We start from the raw sequence: 5914 nt of genomic DNA, 5'->3' as shown, positions 1-5914 counted from the left end.
TATGGACTTAATTAGTTCAGGAAATGATTTTTAATTATTTTCCAGTACATTATGTTGTTAAAGGTCCTACATAATGTGATGCAGAGACTAGGAAAGAGATTTTCATTAAAAAGAAAAAGCGAAGAGGTGGCACTATACTGCCTTCAACTATATTAAAGAAATTAAGAAATATGTTATTTACTTTATTCTTTAACTAGTTTCATTTGTATAAACATTGTACTGTTTGATTTGCTATGGGAAAGGAAATTGCAGTGTTTCTTCTAGTTTTTTTTCCCAATTTAATTCTGTGAATGGTTTTCAGTAGAGACTAGTAGCGTAAAATTTGGAATTGGTTAATAGGAATTGAATAAATGTTTTAATATTTCACAAAATGATTGAAGTATCTGTGATTGGAATTTGACCCCTGGCCGTTTTCCAGCAGTCTCGAGATGCTATCGTGGCTGCACTCTTTAGGTTACATGAAAATCTGTGCTGTGGGGGGAGAGGCGACATTCCTCTTGTCTAAGTCTCTTGCCACATGTGAACTGCAAGTGCCCTCTGCCTCCTCTATCTCCGTCCTGATCCTTCCGTTATAATCGGAGCACTTGATTTAGGAGAGAGAGGGAGCAGGATAGCTCATTGACGGAATTAAAGTTGTTTTCCATTGTTTACTTTTGTGTTCTTAAAGCTAGTATGTAGCTTTACATTTGTTAGTTTACATTTGGCTTCTGTTTAAATGTGCGACTAATTGTTGTGTATGTACTAATTACACCTTGTGAAAACATTCTGATACAGAAAATTGGTATAATCAGAGTCCGTGGATATTGGTCTCAACTTATTCCCAGATACTTTTGTGTGTGAATGGAGAAACATTTTTAAGCATTTGTTATACAACAAGTACAATACCAAATTCTGACATACAATACTGATTAAAATTAACTATTTGAGGTCACGTTACCTGTTAAGGAAAAGGTATGTTTTCAAAGAAATATTTAACTCAATGGCAAAATTAAGACTATTGAATATGTTTTCAATTGTGTATCAGCCATCAAAATTATTAGTACTGTGTTCTCATACATTTAATTTTGTGGGAGTTTTTTTTTTAAAAATGTGAATCGAGAAAATGTAGAGGAAAAGTAAACCATAGAACTAAGAATCAGAATATTTCATTTTTCGGAATAAAATATGTTCTAAACTTTTTCTAGTTTTTCTAGTTCTGATTTTAGTTTTTAATTTTGTCATTAATTACTTTACAAACTTTGAAAATTTTGGAATCTTTCTCCCTTATAGAAGAAATGTATGGAATGCATATATTTAGTATTTAACCAACTTGGAATGGGAAGATACTGGAGGGAATGCCAAGTAGAGGAAATTTATGTTTTTGTTTATGTTTTCTTTTCTTGTGATAGTTGTTGTTCTTTTTCTTTTTTGATGATGTGGGAGATTGTTATTTTCGAGACAAAAGCTGTATTCTTTCTTTGCCAAAATATCCACGGTTCTTAACACTCTACCTGGCAAATAGTACCTGCTCAATAAATTCTTGTTAAACGATTGAATAAAGAATATGCAGCAGTCTCCCCTCCCCTCCTACACACACACTTTGTTTTCACTCTTGTCTAGTTACAGTTTCAACTGTTCTTATGATGGTAGTTTTTAGCATCCACTTCTCTTCTGAAAGCATTTTGGATGTTGAAGGAACAGGGATTTAGTGTTTCAGAGCCAGCCTGGGAACCGTGCTTGCAAAACTACTTTCCAGTCAGAGTAGTTCGGTGACTGACTGTGCGTGCCTTAGACTGCTCTTCCTCTGAACATAGACGAGCACGTGCAGACAAACATGCTTAGAGTTCTTCTTCACCTCAAATAGGCTCCATCCTCTTTCCTCATGTGCTGGCCTACTGTGATGTTGAATTTTTTAAAGCAGTGAAATCTGGCTAAGTACATTATGCTTATTAATCGATATCTAATTATTTTGGACAGCCAAGAAAACTGCATGGTAACGTTAGAGAGGTCTAGGTACGTTAAATCTATGGAGAAAATAAATGTTTGGCTTTTATTATGACTATTAACTATTACTTTAAGTCATGAAATGAAAGTCATTCATGAGGACAGCTTTAAATATTGTGGGTGATACCTCTCTAAGCTCAGTAAATGGAGCAAATGTTTTTATTGTTAGGTGTTCAACATTAACGAGGCTTAGACCAGCGTTCTTGAGTGGTAGGAACCTTACAAATCAATTAATATAAAGAGTGTATTTAACAGACGAGAAAATTGGGCTTTAGACAGGTTGCTATTTGGTCACTATTACAAAACTACTTAGTAGCTGAGTTGGGGCTAAAATACAAATTGCCTAGCTTTATTAAGAGTGACCTTTTTTTTATGTGATAGCAACTCTTTGCTTGATTTTATCCTTCTTAAATAATAACTTATGTTGATACTGGCTGAGTCTTATACCTATAGCCACAGTAAAGTTTAATTCATAACTAAATAGGTTATCAATTAAAGCAAACTGACATTAAATCATTATAATACCATAAATCTTTATATATCATATAATCATTATGTATATTTATAATTATATAGTTTCAGTTTGCTCTAATTTACAATCTATTTGGTTATCAGTTATATACACACACAGGCATGCACGCTGTTATGGATTACTCCCTATGAGTGTCGATCCAGTGTACTCTTACATCATAAAGAATGACAAAATATTACTTAAGAAAGATATTAGAAACTAAGAAAATGTATACAGTTATAGTATCTGTATTAGAACAATTTGTTAATAATACAATCTCAAGTAAATACACTATAGTCTATTAATATTTAATATTTTATCGCAGTGCTTTCTTTAACAGTGTAGTCATGGCTAAGCAGATAAAGAGGGCAGCCAACTGAGACCCTTGCTGGGTTGGGACCTCCAGGGAGGGGTACTAGCCATGCATGGCCTCCTTCAAACATAATTAAATGTTGAATTGCCAAATTCAAGAATTATTCCAGTTCAGATTGATCATGGAATGATTAGACTCCAAGGAGCGGAGTTAGGCTTTGCAAATAGGTCCCAGCAGTACGTGTCAGATGGGTATCCAAGTTAAAGACTGAGAGGGGCCATCCAACAATCAGCGCCTGGTAAGACTAGACTTGCCTTCATCCAACTGGGCTGGCTTTATTTCCAGTGGGGAAATGAACAAGGAACTAGAGACATTATCAGAATATTAAATTGACTGAACATGGGGGCAGTGGAGGTATGGTTTAGGGACTTGGCTGTCTCATGCTCAAGACTAAGTTTGCATGGAGTGTATAAGTCATAGGGACGGCAGTAAACTGTTTCTAAACCTTTCCCTCCCATTAGCAGATTAAAAAAATTAAGTAAAACAAAACTTCATACCCAGCTTTTTGGTTCAACAATTGGGCAGAACAAGGTTTGCACGCAAACTATTTAACCTCTCAAACTTCAGTTTGCCTGTTTTCAAAATGGGGTTATTGTAATATCAGCCTCTTTAGTTTATTATGAAGAGTAAATGAGAAGACACATGTCTAGTGCCTAGACAAGTATATCTGATAATTATTTGTTTGTGGGTGCATGTGTCTCAGTAGAAGACTGCTGTGCGCTCTGCAGATGTATGCTTTATACCACTGCTAATAACAGAGGACTTGACTAGGAAACCATAATATGATGTCGTGGAGCTGTTTGGGTATCTCAAATGAATGATACGGTCTTTTCATCCTCTATATGCAGCTTGGTGAAGCTGAGTCAAACCTTTAATTCCTATTTTTCACCTGTTAATTGAGTCTTAAATCTCAGCCTAAAAAAAAACATGGTCTGTAACTTTAATAATATGATTCCCTCACAAACTACATATACTTTGCTTGATCAGTTATGTGATTTTTATTTATATTTATTAAAATATGTATCCAAAACTGTGCATAATTTTCAGTGACCACCTTTCTGTCTTAACAGTGCCACATGTCTAAGTGAGTCATAGATCTTACTTTAGAATTATAGTAAATAACTTGGAGAACCCAGAGCAGATGAGGTAAAGTTTAACTTATTTACGTTTAGCTAAAAAAGTTTAGCTTTCTTTAAGAGCCACTCATAATTTCTATCTAGACATTTCTTTTTTCCCTCTAATTATAGAAGTTACTTAGCAATTAGAGACTTTTGTAAATCTTTATGAGACTGGAGTCATCTGAGTTAACAGATATAAATGCCAAATAAACAACAATTAACACAGTACTTTTCTCTGAAGTGCACGAAATAGAGGAATATTAGAAATTCCTTGTGATTTGATCTTAGTTTAAATAAAAATTTCCTTTTTCATTAGATAGTACTTGTAACTTTAAATGGAGTAATTATTTCTTTTGATCTTTATAAGAGCATATTACTTAAATACCAGAAGGATTTCTTACAGTTATACCTTGTATCATCTTTACTTGGCTTACATGATAAATTTAAATAATTGTATATATATTTCCTATACTGCCAGTTGCTTCTCAGCATTGTTATAGAATTAAATAGTCATAGAGAAACTAAGAATATATATAGACATCCACTTATTCTGCACAAATTGAGTGCATCAGACGTGCCTGTGGCAAATAGAATAAAACTAGCCCTTGTCCTCATGGAACAATAATTACAGTGTCGTGGTAGAAGACAAACAATAAGCAACTATAGGAAAAGCAAGCAAAAGAAAAAAATTACAGAATGAGAGAAGTCCCAAGACAGTTGATCTCCTGGGGGCTCTGGTGGGGAATATATGGGGAGACCCATTTACTTAAGGCCATTGGGAAAGGCTTGTCTTAGGAAGTGACATTTCAACTGAATAGAGAGAGACAGAGGAGCAGCCATAGGAAGAGGGACCTACATGTGCAGAGGCTGGAGGGCCAGAAAGACCTGTCTGTTCTGGGGTGGAAGGAAGTCTACGTAGAGTTCCTCGGTCCAGTATAGTAGCCTTGAGCCACATGTGGCTTGTGCAAATTGATTGATATGAGCTCTAAGTGTAAAATAAAATACATGCCAATTTAGAAGACTTAGTATGGCCAAAAAGGATGTAAAATATCTTAAGAATTTTATGTTGATTTCATATCGATACCATAATATTTTGGATATATTGGATTAAATAAAATATATTCAAATTAATTTTATCTTTTTTTAAACTTAAAAAAATATGGCCACTAGAAAATTTAAAATTACATTTGTGGCTCTCATTTCATCTCTGCTGGACAGCACCTGACTAAAGTGTAATAAGCAAGGGACTAAATGACGTGAGATAAGATTGGTTAGATTCTCTGAAGCCAGATTATGCAGGGCCTTGTGGACCATAGAGAGGAATTCAGACTTTATTTGAAGTGAAGCAGGAAACCATTATGGGTTTTCAGTCAGAGGGATTTACCTTTTACAAAGAGTGTTGGCTCCAGTGTGGAGAATGTTTTGGAGAGTGGCCAGTTAGGAAGCTAATACAGGGGTGTACACACACACACAGCTAAACCAGATATCACAACAGTTGTTGGGCAGTGCAAAATAAAAAATAGTCTCTCTAGTCATCAGCGAGCTTTCAGTCTTATTTGATGGAATTTCTTAGGCAAGGGGTGCAGGCATTGGTGTAAGGTTTGCATGTATAGGAATTCTTTCCTCCATGGTCATGGAATATTAAAATTCTTACATAATTAATTTTCTGCCAACCTCCCAGGACACTGTAATTCATGGAAAGGGTAGTACTTTAAAATCAATTTTAGCTTTAAAGATTTTCAAAAATTTTGACAAATCTGTAACATTTCTTAACATTTTGCAGTCAGGTAATTATTTGATGATTCAGTAGAAGCTGTTGCCGTCACAGACCTCGCAGCCCTGTACAGCTACCATTCAAGCGGCCTTGGGTCCCAAATTTGAGAAACCTCATCATGCTTCACAGCCTTTAACCCTCCCGCCTGTTCTCTG

The sequence above is a fragment of the Vicugna pacos genome, chromosome 1, assembly GCF_048564905.1.
Source record: "Vicugna pacos chromosome 1, VicPac4, whole genome shotgun sequence".
Taxonomy (NCBI): Eukaryota; Metazoa; Chordata; class Mammalia; order Artiodactyla; family Camelidae; genus Vicugna; species Vicugna pacos.
This window is presented reverse-complemented; position numbering follows the sequence as displayed.